The sequence below is a fragment of the Toxorhynchites rutilus genome, chromosome 1 (assembly GCF_029784135.1).
Source record: "Toxorhynchites rutilus septentrionalis strain SRP chromosome 1, ASM2978413v1, whole genome shotgun sequence".
NCBI lineage: Eukaryota > Metazoa > Arthropoda > Insecta > Diptera > Culicidae > Toxorhynchites > Toxorhynchites rutilus.
In genome coordinates, this window is record NC_073744.1 from 100,592,556 (window position 1) to 100,613,867 (window position 21,312).

The 21,312-nt window shown below is 36.7% G+C and overlaps 1 protein-coding gene across 13 annotated transcripts in view; it reads right to left on the minus strand.

Annotated features, from left to right (window-relative positions):
- LOC129761766 (syntaxin-binding protein 5) overlaps positions 1–21,312 on the minus strand; it is a 722,498-nt gene that overhangs the window by 329,386 nt on the left and 371,800 nt on the right. The window lies entirely within an intron of this gene.

Below are 21,312 nucleotides of genomic sequence, written 5' to 3' on the forward strand. Positions count from 1 at the left end.
GACGTAGGACTATCGTTGATTTAGAGATCATTTGTTTGAAGTTGAATCTGAATTCATTCTGAATGAATGAATATTTGGGGGACTTCGATAACGAGAGCGTTACGTTTTATGCATCCAATATTGGATACGGAAATATCCTACTGATGGGGAAGAATAATCTTCAGAAGCTATCCTGTTAATTGCGATTGAAATCAAAAAAACCAAATGTATTTGGTCACAGTGTTACATGGATAGAAAACATTCAAATAAACTCTTTCACATGAATGTATTTTTAAATTCCCAGAGTAACTGGCAGATTTTTTTCCAGATCTTTCTCGATGTTGAATGGCATCCAAACGGAAAGAATTCGTGCGTGTATGTGTATGTGTAGCGGCTGCTTTGATGGTCACCTTCTCTTCTCCTGAAGGATCGGCTTCTCTGTGCTCCCTCACAGGTTTAAACAAACTGCTTGAGTTTCAGGGCAGATCTCGATCCTTCGCCGTCCAGCACCCTCAGCAACGATGTTGTCTTGACGATGTCCTCACGAAAAATGAATGCATCTCACCACCAGAATATCGCTTAAGTATGCTTTTTGTGCGTGATTGAATCGAGAGAAGGCGTGATTTACGATGGCAATTTGGAAGGCAAACTAGAGGGGAATGAACTCTTTGAGTTCGGAACTTTCAGCGACTGAGCAATAATCGATTGCGGGCGCATACAATATTGGATACGGAAATATCCTACTGATTGGGAAGAATAATCTTCAGAAGCTATTCTGTTAATTGCGATTGATTGAAAAATCACAAAACCAAATGTATTTGGTCACAGTGTTACATGGATAGAAAACATTCAAATAAACTCTTTCACATGAATGTATTTTTAAATTCCCAGAGGAATTGGCAGATTATTTTCAGTAACGATTGGATATTTCCACATTTTCCTCGATACTGGAAGCCCACCAGTGGTTAATGCTAACTCGATAACCATCTGTTAATAGCACTTGATTGAAACATATTTGGTCACAGTGTTACATGGATAGAAAACATTCAAATAAACTCTGTCACATGAATGCATTTTTAAATTCCCAGAGGAACTGGCAGCTTATTTTCCGGATCTTTCTCGATGCTGAATGGCATCCAAACGGAAAGAATTCCGCGCGTGTGTGTGTGTAGCGCCTGCCTCGAGATCTTCCCGGGGAACCGTTTGTGGCATCACTCTCCTCCTGATGGATTCCCTTCTGGCCTAAGGTGCACAAACAGGCTCTTGGTGACACCGTTCATTCGCGCTTTCATGATAAACGAAGAGCTTCACCACAACAGCGACAAAATGCTCCAATCGCTGTTCAATCAGAACTGAGTGGATTTCCGAGCGGCGCTCGCTTATATACCGATTGGTGATTTCAATAGCCTGTTTTGAAAGCAATTTTAAGACTATTGAAACAAGTTTTTGGATCATAAAGTAACAAGTATAGAACGCGTAGACATTTTATCTTTCGAATGAAGTGTTTATCATACCATTTCGTTCAGTTGTTTAGGAGCTATTAACGCTCAAAAATTATCTTCCGAAGAGCAACATCGCGAACATCAAACAAGAAGAAGCACCATCGAAGACATCTTAATTACAAAATATTTATCAGCTCTCCGATAATAGAGCAAATATTAAAAGTGAGCGACAATAAAGCGAGAAGAAAGGAAAAAACAAAAAAACGCAAGTGTACAAGAGTGTGAAGTCAAAAAGTGAAGTAGCAGGCAACAAATCGCTTAGTGTCGGTATCAGCGAAAAAAAAGGAACTTTGTGGACTCTTTGTGTTTCGAAAACCGGAAAAAAATATTATATTTCAGTGAGTGAAAAAAAAGCAACAGGACCCGAGGAATGTTCCCGTGGAGAATGAGGATGTTTCAAATGTTATTGATAAGGTGAGTTTTTTTTTTAATTTTTGAATTACAAATACTTCGGCTTAATCGAGAATAATTTCCACGTGGCCAAATAACGCTTGAATGCATATGCATTACATTCAGAGATGCCAGGGTTGAAGACATGTCTTCATTTTGAAAACATTTGATTTTGTGTATGTGGTATAGTGTATGTGGATTTTTGGGAGATATTATTCCAATAAAACTCCTAATATTTGCAGAAAATATCATCAAAAAAAGTAAGGCTTTTAACTTAGAGTCATTCGTTCACTCTTGTTAGCAGTGTTAGTTGTTGTCTCGGTGTTATTCATTGGTTTTGGCGTAGAACTACGTCTTTCATTAAGGGTGTCAAATCAGAAAACAGGTCACGTTTTTATGAAATAAAGTTAACGTTAATAACTATTTTTGCCGCGAACGGATTTTGGCAATTTACATACTAAACGAATTCCGTAAGATTTGTTTAATATGCTATACACTAGAATCCCCTGGTTTGTAAATGGTTAACATTCATGAAAACTTTAAGTGTTTCTATTTCCCCATACATTTGTTCTGTCCATTTGAGTGCTTTCCCGAACAGAGATATCAATAACGAGCAACTTATCGACGACCAACGGAGGGGAAATCGTAGGATTTAAAGTCTCCGTGAACAAAGGAACAGAAGAAGAATGAAGGGGAATACTTGCCTAGAGTATAAACAGTGGATCTCGCTGAGGCAAACTTTCATTCGGCATCGGACTGTTGAGTAATCCAGTTCACTTTGCTTTCGCTGCGCTTCGATCTAAGATTGGACCCCACCAGTGGTAATCCAACTTGGAAATCGTCGTTTGATTTTTCTGTTCGTTTTTCGCGTTATTCGTATCGTGTGTTCTTCTTCCTGCGTCATAAATTGGACGCTTCGCGTAGTGTGCGATGAGCAAGAAGAAGAGGAAGGCAGGCTCGAGCCCTGCAAAAAAAAACGAACGCATTGCCAGGGGCAATAAAATTTCGAGGTAAGCGTCATCTAATGATGCACGAGGTGTTGGTGCAGTGAAAAGCGCTCGCACTGAACCGAACCTTCGCAAATGTGACACCGCACCGAACAACAGCGAAGTAGGCGATTTCGGCGCGTCGGTCGAAAATGTAAACGCCCAGGCAGCAACCAACATCAAGCTCCCCCCGCTGGTGATGAACGCGGTCGCTCTTGACAAACTCATCAGCGAATTCGCATCGATGGGTGTTACAGCAGAGTACAAGCTGTGTGGCATAATTCAGTCTTTTTCCAAGCAGGTTAACATTGTTTATTTTCCGTCTTCATAAGGGCTTCGTTGGTGCCTTTGAGAATGCATCAATGCATTAAACCGACGTTATGGCGAAGCAGACGTTAAGGTTGTGCACCAAAAAATTATTTGGGAATACCAAGCATCTTGAATGTCTTACTGGAATGTTATAAGTTACTTGGGTTCGCGTGCCAGTCGCAAAACTGCCTTCAACTAGGATTGCATTTGCGCTAATATTGATCATAATGAAGCATTGCTACTGTTTTCGAGGTTGTTATTAACAAAAAGAGTTTATTTCTCTTGTTTAGTCATCAAGAAAGTAAATGTTCTGGAATTTTGTATGTGATTAGGTTTTGCTTGCCAGTAGCAAAACTTCCTCCACTAAGGGTGACAGCTGCGCTTCTCTTGAGTATGAGAAAGTAATGCAACTCTTTTCGAGGCCAGTAATATTAACAGAAGCGTTTCTTTTGAGAATAGCGCAAAATGATGAGAAATGTTTATATTGCTAGTAGTTTCAAGCCACCAATGTATGGCTCTGTATGCATGCAATGGTTAACGCTTGTTTGGCGCTTGGTTTACGCTTAGTTTGTACGAACGATATCTAGAGGTGCGATTCCTTTGAGGCATTACTGAATAACATGTAGCATGATATTTGATACTTGCAAGTGTTGTCATTGTTGTTGTTTACATTCGGTGCCAAAGATATATTGATGTTGTTATGAGATATGGAATAATGGTGCTGGTGCAACATGTATATAATCGACTGTAGCCGAGTCTATGTCAATTTCGAAAAAGGCCACCGGAATAGCCTTCGAGGTAAATTTTCAATGCATTGACATGAAATAAATTGCGACATACGATTGTTTTGCGAGGGCAAGAATGAATCATCAATCAATTATCGTCAACTGATTCTACAATGAAAAAATCAATTCAGAGATTATTCTACTAAGCAGTTGTTTCTAAAATTTCACAGCATTATAGAATAATATCCGAAGGTATAAACAAACGACGATATAAAATAACAGCGTAGTTCTACGTCAACAATGCGGTCGTATCTTGGACACAACCTCCTATAATTTTTTTCTATAATTTGAAACGAGAGAGTATTGCTGTTTTACGGGGGTACGCTAAGAGAAACGGGAAGAATATTTTGTTTTGAGCTAATGAGTGAAGAAGAGGAAAAAAATTGATTAAAAAATAAAGTCATCCATTCTATTTTTTTTCCTCTCGGCATTTCAAACTTTGTAAAGAACACCCTGACAAATACTTTTCACAGTTCCGTTTTTGTGGAAGAATTGGGGCGGTAGTCGTTCAATGAATGGTTTTTCAAGTCAATTATAATTTCTAAACTCATAAAATTTAGTTCGCTGTTGCACAATATATTCTTTCTTTATGTTTATTGAAATAAACTTCAAAGAGTGTGAGTTTAAGTGGGTGAATGTTTGAAAAAGCAAACGTCGGTCAAATTATTGTAATATTATTATACAAAAATAATGAGATCGCGATGGATTTCATATCATCGTATAATCGGTTCACACGAGAAGTGAAAGAACGATTTATTTACTTCAAAAAGAATATTTCTAAAGATGTTGCCGAATGGAAAGGTAAATTTGCTCCAACAGTACAAGCTGATGATAAATTACAGAAACTTATAGGTACGATCGAAATTTGCAACGAAATTAATAATAGGAGAGAATCTAAATTCCTCGCATTTGAACGAAGAATTATAGAACTAGAAAATGAAAAACGCCAGATGAAGGTGGATATAAAAAACCTTCAACATGAAAAATGCCAGTTATTAAACAAACGGAATAATTTTGATGAAATAGAACAATCAAACAAGAAATTGGAGAAAATTTTGGACCGGGAAATTAGCGAAAAAACTGGCTTAAAATTAATAGTTGAAGAAAGGCTTCAAGATATCAGTCGGCTAGAGAAACGACTCAAAAATGAGAAAAATTCGCACTCAGTTATTCAAAGCACAAAAATCTCGCTAGAGAAAAAAATCGAGCGCCTGCAGATGCAGCACTCCGAATCGAAAAAAGCAGACGAAGTAAATACTGCCAATTGGATAATCAGGCTTAAAGAAAGCGAAACGAAGCTTCAAAATGAAAGATACAAAAATACACAGCTAACGGAGAAACATTTGCTATTGGAAGAATACAAGTGGAAAACGTCTGGAGAAGTCGAGGAGCTGCGCACGTTGCTGCAAGAAAATAAGTCCGCTCTAGAACAAGAAAAAAGGAAAAACAATGAAGCAAAAACGCAGCTAAAAGCACTGATAAAAAGGAATCATGAACTCGAAGAAAAAAATTATAGGAAGTTGTGTCCAAGACACGACCGCATTGTTGACGTACATTTATGCTGTAGTTTAATTTAAGTCGCTTGTTTACAACTGCGAATATTAATGCTACGAAATTTTAATCCTTAGTGCAGAAAGTTTTGCTACTGACAAGCGAAACCAAATCACATACAAAATTCCAGAACGACATTTACTTTCTTGGTAACTAAATAAACGAAATAAACTCTTTCTGTTAATCTCAACAACCTCTAAAAGAGTAGCACTGCTTCATTATGATCAATATTAGCGCAAATGCAATCCTAGTTGAAGGGAGTTTTGCAACTGGCACGCGAACCCAAATAAATCAATAACTTATTATAACTTATTGAATCACTTGGTATTCCCGAATAATTTTTTGGTGCACAACCTTAACACCTGCTTCACCATAGCGTCAGTTCAATGCATTGAATGCATAGCGTCAGATATCGATGGTTTGAAGCAATTAAATATGCACACACTTATCTCCGTTTTGCGCTCTTCTCAACAGAAGCCCGTTCTGTTAATATTGCCGGTCTAGACCAGCTTAGCTGTCATCCTTTGTGGAGAGAGTTTTGCTACCGTCGAGCGAAACCAATTCACAGACAAAATTCCAGAACATTTATTTTCTTGGTGAGCTGACGATAGCCTAGCTTAATGATTCCCCACACAATTGTGCAGCTCAGAACCTTAATGCAATGGCGTCAGTTTGATGCAATTATTGCAATACTAGAGACATCAGTAATTTGATCGCGTCCACAGCTCAATCCAAAACTAGTTCATTCGTCTCTAACCTTCAAAAAGGCCCTTGGCCTCGTATTACTCCTCACCGTCCGGCTCGCCCAGCAACGATGTTCTTCAGTCGGTATTCTCACGAAGAATGAAAGATTGCCTCAGCGAGATCCACTGTTTATACTCTAGACAAATATTCCCCTCCGTTCTTCTTCTTTTCCTTTGTTCCAGAGACGATTTCCCCTTCGTTGCTCGTCCATAAGTTGCTCGTTATTGACAGCTCTGTTCGGGAAAGCATACAAATGAACAGAACAAATGTATGGGACAATGGAAACTCTTATAGTTTTCATGAATTTTAACCATTTACACACCATGGGGTTGTAATGTATAGCAAATCAAACAAATTTTGGGAAATTTTCGATTCGTTTGGTATGTAAATCGCCAAAATTCGTTCGCGGCAAAAATTGTTATTAACGTTAACTTTATTTCATAAAAACGTGACCAGTTTTCTGATTTGGCACCCTTAATGAAAGACGTAGTTCTACGTCAAAAATAAAACGACAGAGAATCAATTGGAACTGTGCGCTAGTAATAACGCCGAGTTAAATAATAAAAATGAGCTTTTGGACAATCAATGTCGATCATTAAGGTGAAGGTGGAAGTTAGCCATTGTAGTAGTATAGGTAAACCCTCGTGTAAAAATGGGGTAATAGTGTTTGTGAGAGAAGAGCAAAGCACACGTAAATAGATCAATTCACTTATCAGACTGTGTGGCGCTTCATTGACACGAGTCTTTGAATACATTTGAAAAAAAAAACAAATAACAATTCTTAGTATTGAATTGTTATTTGTTTTGTATGTATGAATGTATGAACGATATGTTCCGATGAACAATTGCAAATATAAATATATATAGAAGGTGCATTTGCATATGATTCTGATTATACGCGAGCGTAACATGAGCAAATTTATAACACATGCGAATTGGGGCTCTTTTGGTATTAACAAGTTCTTCCGCATAGTAACTCGATGTTGATAATTCCTTAATATTTTCCTTCGTTGATCGTATTGTTTTCACATGTTCACGTTGGAAAGCCTTAACCCTTCTCTTCGTTGGCCGAGGCATTTAGATTGAATTTAATACTTTTCCGTTTACTGTTTTTGAAAGCATAGGCAGCCGTGGCAGTGTTCCGAGCTCTGCAATACAATTTTCTTACCCAATGTTAAAGTTGCTAAAACTTACATTATAGACCCATTAAACGTAAACATAATAATTGTATTGATATCAACACAATTTTATTCTATTGATTTTCATGACATGGGACGCTATGACTCCGGAATAACATTTTATTGAGTGGTTTTTATAGCTGTTTCAATGATGTTGTTTGGCATCAGTGTCGAAAAAATAACGATGCTTCCACCAATACAAACAAAACCATTGCTGAAGATTGAAAAACGAAAATTTAACTTTCAGAGCATTTGCTCGAGTTTTCCGACGTTCTTCACCATACGGTGCGAAAGCAGATGAAAATTTAATATCTTGTGAGTAATCGATTAAAGTTTGGTTGATATTACTTGATGGGAAGTGTGCAAAAACAATCATTTTTTTCACACTGTTTCGCAAAATTATTGATTTTCTGGCGAGGGGTGAGGGAGGGAGATGAAAGAAATGAGCGCCATTGTAGCAGCCATTTGTGACTAGCTTCCACCTTCACCTTAAAGAACGAATTGACAACTAAGGAACAAGAAAAACTATGTTTGATTGACAAGAACAATTGCTCGACGGACGAAATAATGGGATTGAAAAACTCGATTGAGGCACTGGAAAAGAAATTGAAAAATTACAATGAAACCAAAATGGAAAGCCATCGTCTGAACACATTGGTAGAATTGAACACTTTGGAAAAAGAAAAAACGGAGCTTATCGTTGCTGCTAAAAAGAAAGAAATGGAAGATTGGAAGAACAACGATATGGAAACAAAGAAGAATAATGAGCTAAAGAAATCAAATATGAACAGCAGACAGGAGTCATTTATAAAAATAAGATGGTAATACCAAACAAGCTATCAAACTAAATATCCCCAATATATATTTTTAAAAGGGGCAATGTGGGAAAATTTTCTAATTGATGTGGCTTTATTATATATTTTTTTCTCTTCTCGAAACATAAAGTGGAATCAAAGAGGGAACAACTATTATTAACAGTATTGCATCAATTCTGTAAAAAAATGCCTATTTCGTTTGAAAAAACATATCTATCTCCCATACTTCAATAGTATGATCAGGGAAATATGGGGAAATGCACTTATCGAATTTTAAATGTGTGATTTTGAGTTTTAAACAAACACACTTTGGAAGTGGGATTTTTTATAAAATGCAAAATTTGCAGTAAAAATTTATGAGTAATTATAAATGTGGGTCAAAATTATTATCAAACATATAAAAGAAATAAAATAGCGCGACAAATGCGAAGAAAATTAATGGAAGAGGAATACACACCTTTCAAATATATGAAAAAAGAAATAAAAGAGTAAACAAGGGGATGTTAATAAACATATTATACAAAGAATTATTTTTCATGTAGCTGTTAAAACTCAACAAGGTTGGTCGATAAGACGTTTTGGGAAATTTTATGGAGAAATTATAATTTTATTTTTTTTCATTCAGAATTGCTAAATTACAGAATTGAAGGAATTAATTTTGATTCTATGAAAATTGCGAGAGTTGTATCATATTTGCCTACAACCAATTTATAACAAGAATGAGTCCATCAATCGCAATAATAGCTTTTGAATGTACCGAAGGGCTGGAAGTCAGGATACATCTCCTGTAAGATCATATATGACTCAATATTCACGCTTTTATTTCTAAATAACTACGAAGGTGGAATTATACAAAGTTATCTCACGAATTAACGATAATTAAATGCAAGGGAACTAAATTTGAAGGGAGAGGAATTATTACCCTCTAAATACATAAAACAAAGAAATTTATGGAAAAATGTGCACAAAGAACTTTAAACGAAGCTATGGTCTATAAGGGTACCATTACGGGGGACATTTAGAATTGGAGAGAAATTAACATCCTCCGAATATAAATAATTATTATGAATCAGTATCAAACATAAATGAAAACTAATGAATATCAAAAGTAAAAAGAGGTGTGAGTGAGATAAATGGAAATATATCAGAAGCATAGAAGCTATTGAAAAAAAAAATAAGATGAAATTAGAAGATATTTTGTAGAAAACATATACGATTTTTTCTCTTTCTTTTAGTGTAATTTCATTTTTATATACACACATATCAAATAAAGTTCTAAGTATTTTCACAGATCCCATCTAGGACCTACAAAAAGAGGTGGGAGAGTCCGCATCCACGGTTTATTTTCAGAATCGGAATCGGAGTAACGTCCCACATTCGTCAAGAAGAGGGATGGTAAGAAGGAACGGTAAAAAAATAAAAGTGAGAAGAATGGTGAGAAGGAACGGTAAGAATGGAAGGAATGGATGGTAAAGAAAACAAAAATATAATAAATAAATAAACAAAAACAACCATTTAAAAAAAAAGAAGAAGCAAAGCATCATGAAAACGCAAACTTTGGCGTGAAAAATAGAGAAAAAGGCATGTATAACACATTGCTCTTGTGTTGATATTTCTACCTGGAAAAAAATATTTTTTTTAAAAAAAAGGAACGTTATACAAAAAGAGAATATGTATGTAAACTGCATGAAAATGTAATCGAAATATATGTAAGGTGTTGTATATAGAATGAATAAATACCACACGATGGTCGCTCTGATGGTGCGACGATGGACTTCCAACTAGATGCGAGACGTGGCCAGGAAAGGCAAGAACAAAACTCAGCATACCGCTGATGGGAAGAGGAACGACCCAGCCGGTTGGCCACAAGAAAAGGACGACGAGTCATGCGGAAGGTCGATGGTCAATGGTGTTGGGTGCTGTGAGACGAAGGAGCGAAAACAGGAAGCAATTCGAGAGTCGATGAAACTGGATTCCATAATTGGGGTAGAACCATTCTACGTTGACGAAAGAAAAAAAAATTACAGCAATCTCAAAACTGATTATATATGGCCGGAGATTGATGATGATAAAGGAAATAACTCTGATACTGTTTAAGATGAACAGGAGGCACAAGATATCAAAATATTGATCAAAGATGAACGAAAAGCCATTAAATGAATGGAAAACTTAGATTGTTGAAGTTGCAAACATTACAATTGAAGATGCAAATGAAATTCTAAAAACTGATAAATAAAATCAATTTCAATCCAACGATGGTAGGAGTTGTGGAATTATGGACCGTTTTAAAAGGTTGTTCTAGAATGGGGCCCAGGAACATGCATAAGTGAAGAAAGGTGGATGAACGAGAACAACACGACGTGAAGAGGAGGCAAGCGGCTGCCCACACGTAGTATCAGAGACCAACCAATTGACGAATCACAGCGGAAGATAAGCATCCAGTCGACGGATATACAGAGCGGAAGATGAGCAGCCAGTAAGCGAATGGACATTAAGAATGAAGATTTGAAAAAAAAGAATATATAGAATTTATATATGAGTTCACGCGAATGTATACAAAAATATATTAATAATAATTAAATAAATAATATTGTTTACTAAATAATGAATAATTATATTTTCAGTTAATAACAAAAACAAATTTACAAGAAGATCCACAAGTAACTAGGTAATTACAAAAGTAGACAAAATTTTAAAAAAAGAGAAATAATAATAATAACATATACACGAAAACTGTACATAAAGTATACAGATATTATGACACGATTATACACATTTATATAATATTGAAAAAAAAAGATATCAAAACTTTTAGTACACTTACAGAAAACAAGCCTTACAATCAATTTTAGGAGAAACTCTTCTAGTTTCCCCTAAAACTCACTGAGTAGGGGGAGATGCAGCGACCCCATAATAACAGACGGGTTTATTTACCCAAGTTTACGATAGGGCTAGACCGCTAGGCAACGCGTCTCAGATGTGTAAAAAAAATTTTAAAATTATTTTTTAGTATTTTTTATGTCATTTTTTTATGTTACATAACAAGTTATTAGTGAACATTAACAATAAATAAATTATTTTACTTTAAAATATTTTGTTCATTTATGTATTTTTTTGAAAATGAAAGCGGAAAACTTGTCATGTGTTTTTTTATTCCGCGCTGTATACAGTTTCTGATTTCATTTCACTGTATTTAATCGAATCCTGTACATAATTGAATTTATTGTTTTTATTGGTTTTTTTTTCTTGCATGTATTTTTTCGTTTTTTGAATATAAAAGAGGAATCTGATTTTTGATTCATCCCCTAAAAATCAGAAAGCAGCTTTCTCGGATGAAAGAAATTAATTTATCCAGATTCTCTCAGGTGATAGATGATCATATTTGATGATAAAAATCCTACGCATATGTTCGAATTCCAACAATGACAGAGTTATAGAACTTTTTTTTTGTTTCGGACTCTGTTGCCTCAAACTGGTTCTACATAGGGTAGATAGGGGCAATATGATCCCCCTAAGAACGAAACGTCCTAAATCATGTAGGAACATTCTTTCTTTCTTTCGTTGTTTTTAAGAGGCTTTAAACTTTGAAGTTCATTCGCCTCTATAAAAGGAACATCTATAAATTATGCTACATATTAAAATCTCACGATATGAAACCTTATTGATCAATGTGGATTGTCTGAATACGGTTTAAAAATATATATGGAAGATATGTGGAAAAATTACACTTTTAAAAATGTGTTCCATTTCCATCGATAGAAAACACTACGGGGCAAAATGGGCCACCATGCGGGACAATATGTTTATTGATTCGAGAATTTAAGCATATTTTCGTAGGGGAACAATGTAATGAGTTCATAACACGAAAGCTTTTTCTATTTTGCAACTTTTACTTGTATTTCATTGGATTCCATTCAGTTTGCATGTACAAAAAATAACAATGTGATCAAAGTGATTGGACTACAATTTTACGTTGCTCAAATCAGTAACAGAGAATATATGTGCATCGATAGAATCGGTTCCGTTTATCGACACCCGTAGAGGAGTTGAAGTGTGTCCCACAGTAGCAACATAAGGTGTCCTGTGGAATATTCTATAATGGTTATAAAGATCATAATTTTTAGTTTACTTGCTGTTCCTACGGAAACAAAGATAGTTACTGGAATCACTGATGTTTTATCGACGTTGAATTGCCTTTCTGTCAGAGTGTTGTATTTCTGTTGTACGTCCTCCAGTAAATCGTAGGATGCCCTGAGCGCAACGCGATTGAATCATTTAGTCCTAGCGGCGGACGTTGCTTCTGGTGTCCGAAGTGAGATTTGTGGGTGACACTTTCGAAAACCAGGCAGCCAATCTATTCCGGCTAATTGCTTTTGACTATTGAAAGAGTGAGAAATATGGAGCAGCAAATGGTCTGCACAACGTAGATAACGTTTAAGTGTTTCTCGCGGGACACAATGCACTAATGATGCTTGTCACACTGTCGTACTCCTCTTCGCTGCCTCGATGGCCGCGTTCAAGGTCTGTGACCACTTTTTACAATCGGATGTTCTGATATAATTCCGCACCATGATTCCACGTCTAACTATTTCCAACTATGTTTACAAATTTTGACAGCTGTTTTTACAGGTTATGTTTAAAAAATACATGGTCATAATGCCCCAAACAGGTATGCCCATTCCGCCCCGTACATTTACACTCAATAAAATTGAACCGTTTTTTTTACATGAAACGGCAAAGCAGCGCAATAAATCAGTGAAAATGTTCAGAAATAATACCAATACGATTTGATATAAAGAGCAGAGTCATAAATTTCAGCATGGAGCGTACAGAGCTTATTTTGTTGACTTTTTTTATATTTTTTTCTTGATAATCAGTCAGTGTGATATTTATCTCAATATTTTTATACAACAATTGAATTTGAATACGGTTTTCACGGAGACACTTAAAAAGAGTATTTCTAACACAATTGTTGGCAAATAAGTGTTATTGGTTCAACATCAAGCCCAAACGAACGGTGGCCCATTTCGCCCCGCCTGGTCATATTGCCCTTATCTACCCTACCTACAAGTACGCTACAGAAGACGATTCTGTTGCTTTTATTTGAAAGATGAGAAAATTTGGTACAGAATATAGTAGTGGAACATCTAAATCAATGGATTTTAACAACGTTTTGGAAGTGAAAAACTTAAAATTTAATATTTTTTAATGTGCTATTATTAATTTCATCGTAGAAATTTATATTAAACTAGATTGTTTCTATAAATTAAAATGAAGCTTTTTAACCGCTCTACAATTTGTTCTTTGACACCCAAGTTCTATCTTTCCTAATTTGGCTGATATAGCAGATATAAACAATTCCTGGTGAAAATTCAAGTAAAATTATCAAAAATAGCGATTTTTACCCCACTGTGCATGTAATAGCCACTTAAATTACACTTTAACGTTATAAGGTTACATTTCTTCTTAAAACAAGTAATATTTGAAATATAAAAAAAAATCCCAAACTGTATATAATCGAGTCCAAAATTATATATAATCGAATCACATATAATCGAGTCCGACCTGTACTTATATAAATTTTCACATATTCATACATAGAATCTAGAACAGCTACTCTTCTATTTAGTTCGCTTTTATATACTGTAAGAACACAATTTTCTGATTTACATAACAGCGTTGAAAAACGAGGCATGTTATCATCCGTTTGGTAAGCTGATTTGGATAGTTCCCTTTTGTTTCCCCTGATGGTTCCAACGAGATCTTTTTTTTTTGTCAATAATTTTGTCGCGAGTGACCTGCTAGGGAAAATTGGGCATGATATTACTTGAACATCTTGTAAATAGCTTGACAAGTTAGAGAACAACATGTTCACTGAGAAGCATTGATGATATTTCCCCAAATAAGATAAACCATTCAAAATATTCATTCCAAGTGTATGCCGAGCTTATTTAGTTTATTAGACATATACTGTGAAAATCTGCATCTGGTTTTTGTCGAAAATAGTTGCTCGTCAACTGTAATATTTTGCCCTGGTTCATAACAAGCTTGACTATTCTCAATATTCTCCAAGCTCCACAAGCATATAAAATCCCAATAAATGCGCAAATTTCAGATAATTCTGTTGTTCAATCATTCCTCAAAATACAGCTCAAAATTCTCGCGGGACACAATGTCTCAAAAATGCAAAATTCCTCAAAATACATTTGTGCGTTTTTTATATGCTTGATAATATTGTTATATATTATCAACGAGATAAGACCATCTGCCATATTGCTCGTTTTTGCGTTACTTGTTGGCCCTTTCACACTCTTGAAAATACAAGTAGATGGTAACCTTCCAGGAACACCAGTTTCGTCAAATTTGACCGCACAGTACCATCGACAACTGTTCCGGTCTCCTGGAAAGTATTTCTTTGTTCTTACATCAGAGTCTGCACTGCTTAGCACCGTACATCTTTTCCCGTGATCGACTCCTCATCGGTATCTTCAGTGTCAGATGTTTTACTTTGAATACAATCTGCCTCATTACCACATGATAATTCAGAATTTGTTGCATCTGATTCTACAGTACATTGAAGCACTCTTCACTTATGTTCGTTTACTTTTCCAATAACTCATTTTCATTCGACATTTATTTCCTGCATTTAGACCTCAGAAGAAACAACTTGTTACAACAAGTATTACTGCATAAAGATTCGAATAATAATTACTACTTTTGTTTACTTTTTGTTTTTAATAATTACGATTTTTGAGAAACTGCAACTTATCAAATATACGCCCAAAGTGACAATTTATCATGTACTTGTATGTTATCATGCGACGGTAATCGAAAAAAATGAAAACTGCCTTCCAATAGAATGCCACCACGAGGCAAAAGCAAGAACTAATAGCAACCGCCAAAATAAACGATTTTCTCAATGTATGTAATTTTCCTATTCGGGACATCGAAACTGAGTTTGTTGACAGCCAGTTCATTTGAAACAAAAATAAACAAAACGCAAAGCAATGGATTTTAACAAGTAGTTTCACAAAAGTAATGAATTTAATTTTGAAACAGCCAACCAAACAGTCAAATTGGTCAAGAACAAGGATACCATATTTCGAAAGAACATGTTGTAATTGAAAAGCAATTTTTATTAGTTCACTTATTTCTATCGCGGAGCCGCGGTGCCTATAACTCCCCATCACGTTTGTTTTGATATAGTTTTTTTTACGCGGTTTTTTTGCGCGGTTTTTTTACGAGTTTTTCCAATTAACGCTGTTTTTTACGCGGATTTTCCAATTAACGCGGTTTTTTTACGAGGTGCGTATCCCCCGCGTTAAATACCTGGGTGTATATGTATATGTAGAAAAAAATATTAAAAAATATTGCGCCCTCTAGCTATAGCCGAGAAAACTATGAAAAACTAACAAATTAATAATTACATAAACGAAAATCCAAATTTTTCGCAAATGTAACATTGGCTTCAATTTGATATGTCGATCATCTAAATCGGCTCAGTGATTCAAAAAGTATGAATTTAAAAAAAACATTTTTGGGAAAAGTAGAAGAAAGATTTTTCGGAGCACCCTGAAATGGAAATGGTCACCCTAAGGAAAAAAAATTAAAAATACGGGTCTAATATTTGACGATAATGAACAAAACTACCATGAAAATCTGAGTACCAACATATCGGTTTGGCATGGAATGCCTGTATACACTCTGTTCAACTTCTATGAGACCCGGTGATGATCTTGCTGATTTGTATCATTGTAAACAAACAATGCTTCAATTTGTATTCTAATGTGTCGGTATTGGTGACTACCATACACTACATGATTTTCATATGTGTGTGTGCAAGCGCTGAACGTAAACGAATGTTTCTATATTTTTCAAGTGTTAAGTTTCTATATGACCAGTTACATTTTCAGTTGTTTTAGTTGTTTTGATCGATAGATCTGGAAAATGGGAAAAGGAAGTGAACGGAGAGAGAAGAAAGACAAATCGATGCATTTCATCAAGAACATGTTGGTATCATAGGAATTGGAAGGGAGTACTACTAATGACACAAGTAATACCTACATTGAGAAGGAAAAAGTTTCACTGGGAACGTTAGTGTCACCCAAAAAGAAGAATCAAGTAATGTTCAATTATTTAGCGAATCCTCAAAGATACGGTAAGGAGAGAGCTCCACGTAAATCGAAGCTCCCTGGCCGGGATGAGCTAGAACAGCTTCGAATACCTCAAAATCGTAAAATCGTTCCTAATCTTACACCATCTCACATCGAAAGACTTGGGGCGTGGTATGTTATGACAAAGAATGTTTCCAAAAGAATACATTTTGCTATATACCATAACGAAGAGTTCTTCAACGTAAAGGTTATGGTTAAGTAAAGGTTAAGGAAACCAAGCAATGGATTAAGCACCAAAAACAGGAAGTGGGTTATATCTATGGTATAACCGCAAGGGTGACGTAGGACTATCGTTGATTTAGAGATCATTTGTTTGAAGTTGAATCTAAATCCATCCTGAATGAATGAATAAATAAATATTTGGGTGGCTTAAAAAACGAGAGTGTTACGTTGGAGACTCAAGGTTTTATGCATCCAATATTGGATACAAAAAACAGGAAGTGGGTTATATCTATGGTATAACCGCAAGGGTGACGTAGGACTATCGTTGATTTAGAGATCATATATTTGAAGTTGAATCTAAATCCATCCTGAATGAATGAATAAATAAATATTTGGGTGACTTCAAAAACGAGAGTGTTACTTTGAAGACCAATGATATCCAATATTGGATACAAAAAACCTTGTTCTGAAGAATAATCTTCAGAAGCTTTCCTGTTAACTGCACTTGATTGACAAATCACAAAACCAAATGTATGTGGTCGCAGTATTATATGGATAGAAAACATTAAAATAAACTCGCTTGAATGTAATTTTCAATTCCAAGGGGAACTGGCAGATTATTTTTCAGCAACGATCATTTCTTTCCAGGTTTCCTCTCGATAACCAGCAAACGAAAAGAGTTGCGCGCGTGTATGTGTGTGTGTGTGTGGCGGCTGCTTCTATGTCTTCCCGAGGAACCGTATTTCGATGCTGATACTCTCTTGGTCACCTTCTCTTCTCCTTCTGATCGATCGGCTTTTCTGCGCTCCCTCACAGTTAAAACAAACTGATTGCATTTCAGGTCAGGTCAAGCCAGGTAATGAATACCTCGATCCCTCGCCGTTCAGCTCGTTCAGTAACGATGTTGTCTTGTCGATGTCCTCAGGCGTCGTGCATAAATTACGTAACGCAAAAATCCGGATTTTGAACCTCCCCCCCCTTTCGTAACGCAATTTCCTATCTCTAATAAACAGAAAGTAACGCAACATCTAACCCCTCCCCCCTTATCGCGTTACGTAATTCGTGCACGACGCCTCACGAAAAATGAATGGGTTTCACCACCAGAATATCATTTCAGTATGCTTTTCGTGCGTGATTGAATCGAGAGAAGGTGTGGTTTACGATGGCAATTTGGAAGGCAAACTAGAGGAGAATGAACTCTCTGAGTATGAAAATTTCGGCGACTGAGCAATAATCGATTGAAAATTATATAATTTTGGCGATACGAAACATTTTCCGTTTTTCATGTTATGCATCCATTATTGGATACGAAAATATCCTACCGATGGGAAAGAATAATCTTCAGAAGCTTTCCAGCTAATTACACTTGATTGAAAAATTACGAAATCAAATGTATTTCGCCATATAATTAGAAAACATTAAAATAAACTCTTTCGCATGGATGTATTCTTCAATTCCCAGGGAACTGGCAGTTTATTTTTCAGCAACGATTAGATCTTTCCGGAATTTTCTCGATGCTGTATGGCATCCAAACGAAACTTCTCGTTTCAGTTTGGCCTGCAAAAAACTTTTCTGAACTCTAATCCATCAAATTTGGAGCCCTGAAAAGGGCCGTTGATTATATGCTAAGCTAATATAGCACCCTCTCCTTGGATTCGACGGGCCAGCTGGATGTCCTTGGGCATGATGTGACGCGTTTTACGTGGATAGCACACAAATTTGTATCTTCGAATAAGCCTCCTGCAGCGTCATAACCGCGGAACTTTGGAAGCGCAAGTCGGTTTTGAAGTCCTGAGCAATTCCACGATCCAAAAGCTGCAAAGGTAGCTTGCGGATCAGCAATTCGGTCGACTTCCGATAGCGATGAATTTCACGCAAAGTTCCCGGTCGATAGCGATGTGGCTTCTTCACCTATCCTGCGGCTGGTGCGCTTATCCGAGCTGCTTTCGTGTGCCTTACCACTGAAAGACTAACCTGCTATCTGCTTGGTCCCAAACAAACGAGTCGTCACGGTGCGAGAGTAGAGTAAGAAATGAACGAAAGCAAAGGAAGCGTCATTTAATAACCTGTTTTCGAAGCTATCATTAAGCTATTGAAACAATTTTCCGACTCAATAAATAGCAATCATATAACTCTTGGACATTTTATCTTTTGTATGAAATGATTATCACTGTTCCGTTGATCCGAAGCAGAATGAATCACGCTTAAAGAAGGAATGGATTTTTTCTTGGAATTTACTCAGCAAAAATAATGCCCTTTCCCAACACTTAAAAACGACAAACGGTAAACAGTTTCATCAAAGTGATTTCTTCGATATGGGGATATATTCACTACATCATGTCATGTATTTCATATTCTTCATTATGAAATCCATATCCATGGCACCTATCGGTATCGAATTATCATCGACACCACGATTTTCGCTAAATGCTCCTTTCAGTTCGGCCTGTAAAAAACTTTTCTGAACTCTAATCCATCAAATTTGGAGCCCTGAAAAGGGCTGTTGATTATATGCTAAGCTAATATAGCACGCTTTCCTCGGATACTATGGGCCAGCTGGATGTCCTTGGGCATGATGTGACGCGTTTTGCATGGATAGCACACAAATTGGTATCTTCGAATAAGCCTCCTGCAGCGTCATAACCGCGGAATTTTGGAAGCGCAAGTCGGTTTTGAAGTCCTGAGCAATTCCACGAACCAAATGCTGCAAAGGTAGCTTGCGGATCACCAATTCTCGGTCGACTTCTGATAGCGACGAATTTCATGCGAAGTTCCCGGTCGATAGCGATGTGGCTTCTTCACGCTTCCTGCGGCTGGTGCGCTTATCCGAGCTGCTCTCGTGGTGCCTTACCACCGAAGGACTAACGAGCTGTCTGCTTAGTCCCGATGAAACGAGTCCTCACGGTGCGAGAGTAGAGTAAGAAATGAACGAAAGCAAGGGAAGTGTCATTTTATAAAACATAAAAGAATCGAATGTAAACCCCACCCTCTTTATTATATAAGCTTACTGTATACTCACGAATATAATAAGGGTGGGATTTAGATTCTATACTTTTATGGTTTATAAAATGACGCTTCCTTTGCTTTCGTTCATAGTGATCCCCGATTTTTGAAATTAATCGTTCATCAACTAATCGAATACTTTTCAGCAGTTTGTTATTCGATACGATTAATCGCCCCAAATAATCGATTAATCGATTAATCGTCATACTGAAAGCAATAATAAGTTAGACTAATATTTCAAATTTGTTAGAAAGCCATCTGGAATCAAAAACGTATTCATTCCGCCTGAAAAACAATTATTATCTTTTACGCTCCCCTAAACTCGTAAAGGAAGGTCAATTCGCGTTGACGGCATTGAGCTTCGTTTACGAGTTAAGGGGAGCGCCGTCATTGGTTGATTTTCAGGATAAAACTGCAGTGGCCGTACTTTTTTTGACGTAGGACTACGTCTTTCATTTCTATACCGGGGTGTAAAATCAAAGTTTCGAAAACGAAAGCGTTACGCCGGAGACCGAGATTTTGAGGGTTAATAGCTCCTAAACAACTGAACGAAATGGTATGATAAACACTTCATTCGAAAGATAAAATGTCTACGCGTTCTATACTTGTTACTTTTTGATCCAAAAACTTGTTTCAATAGTCTTAAAATTGCATTCAAAACAGGCTATTGAAATCACCAATCGGTATATAAGCGAGCGCCACTCGGAAATCCACTCAGGATTCATTCTACTGTACACACGTAAAGGGCAGACGTGTTTCCACAGTGCTCTGATTCTTTTCAAAACAATTAGTACAGTTGAAAGTCTTATTTCTCTGATCGGTTTTTAACGTCGTGTCGCGTTGTTCGTCTCCCCTGCGATGGGAAAGTCAGGCCTCGGCAAAGGCCACTCTGGTAAACGACCTCTGCCCCCCGGTGGGGAGGGTGACAGTGCTGATGGTGAGTCATCAAGCAGCAAAAAATTGTTGAGTCATAATCCGTATGCATTGCTCCCGGAAGAGGGAATAGAAAAAAAGGAGAAATTGCCACCCTTTTACACAAAGGGTTTCCCGGAAAATTTTCAAAAGGATATCAACCTACTGGTTTCAAGAGGTCTGAAGGCTACGATTCGTCTTTGCACAGACGGTTACAAAATCATCGTCACATCGACACCCAACTATAAAGCAGTGGAGGAGTATTTGAAGCGGAAAAAAGTGCAGTATTTTACACATGATTTAGTGGCCGATAAACCGTTTAAAGTGATCCTACGTGGTTTACCCGATCTTGATACAAATGATCTAATTATATCTCTGAAAGAATCTAACCTCAAACCGATAAACATCTACAAAATTAAAAGACATAACACGGAGCATAAATATCGCGACCAATTATACCTCGTCCACTTCCAACGGGGAACAACGTTTCAAGAACTGTCTGGAATAAAAGCTATTTTCAACTTCGCCATTAACTGGGACAAATACAAGCCAAAACATCGAGATGTTACACAGTGTTCTAACTGTCTCAATTTTGGGCATGGAGGAAGGAATTGCCACATTAACGCGCGATGTGCCTCTTGCGGTGGAAATCACCCTACTAGAGACTGCCTCACACCTGAAGCCAAAAATCCTTGTGTAAATTGTGGAGAAGCCCATTTTTCAATGAATAGAGAGTGTCCAAAACGGGCCGACTATATCCGTTTCAGACAGCAAGTTGCCGCTCGTAACCGCCCAACAACGAAAATTAGAAAAGAGCCCAGC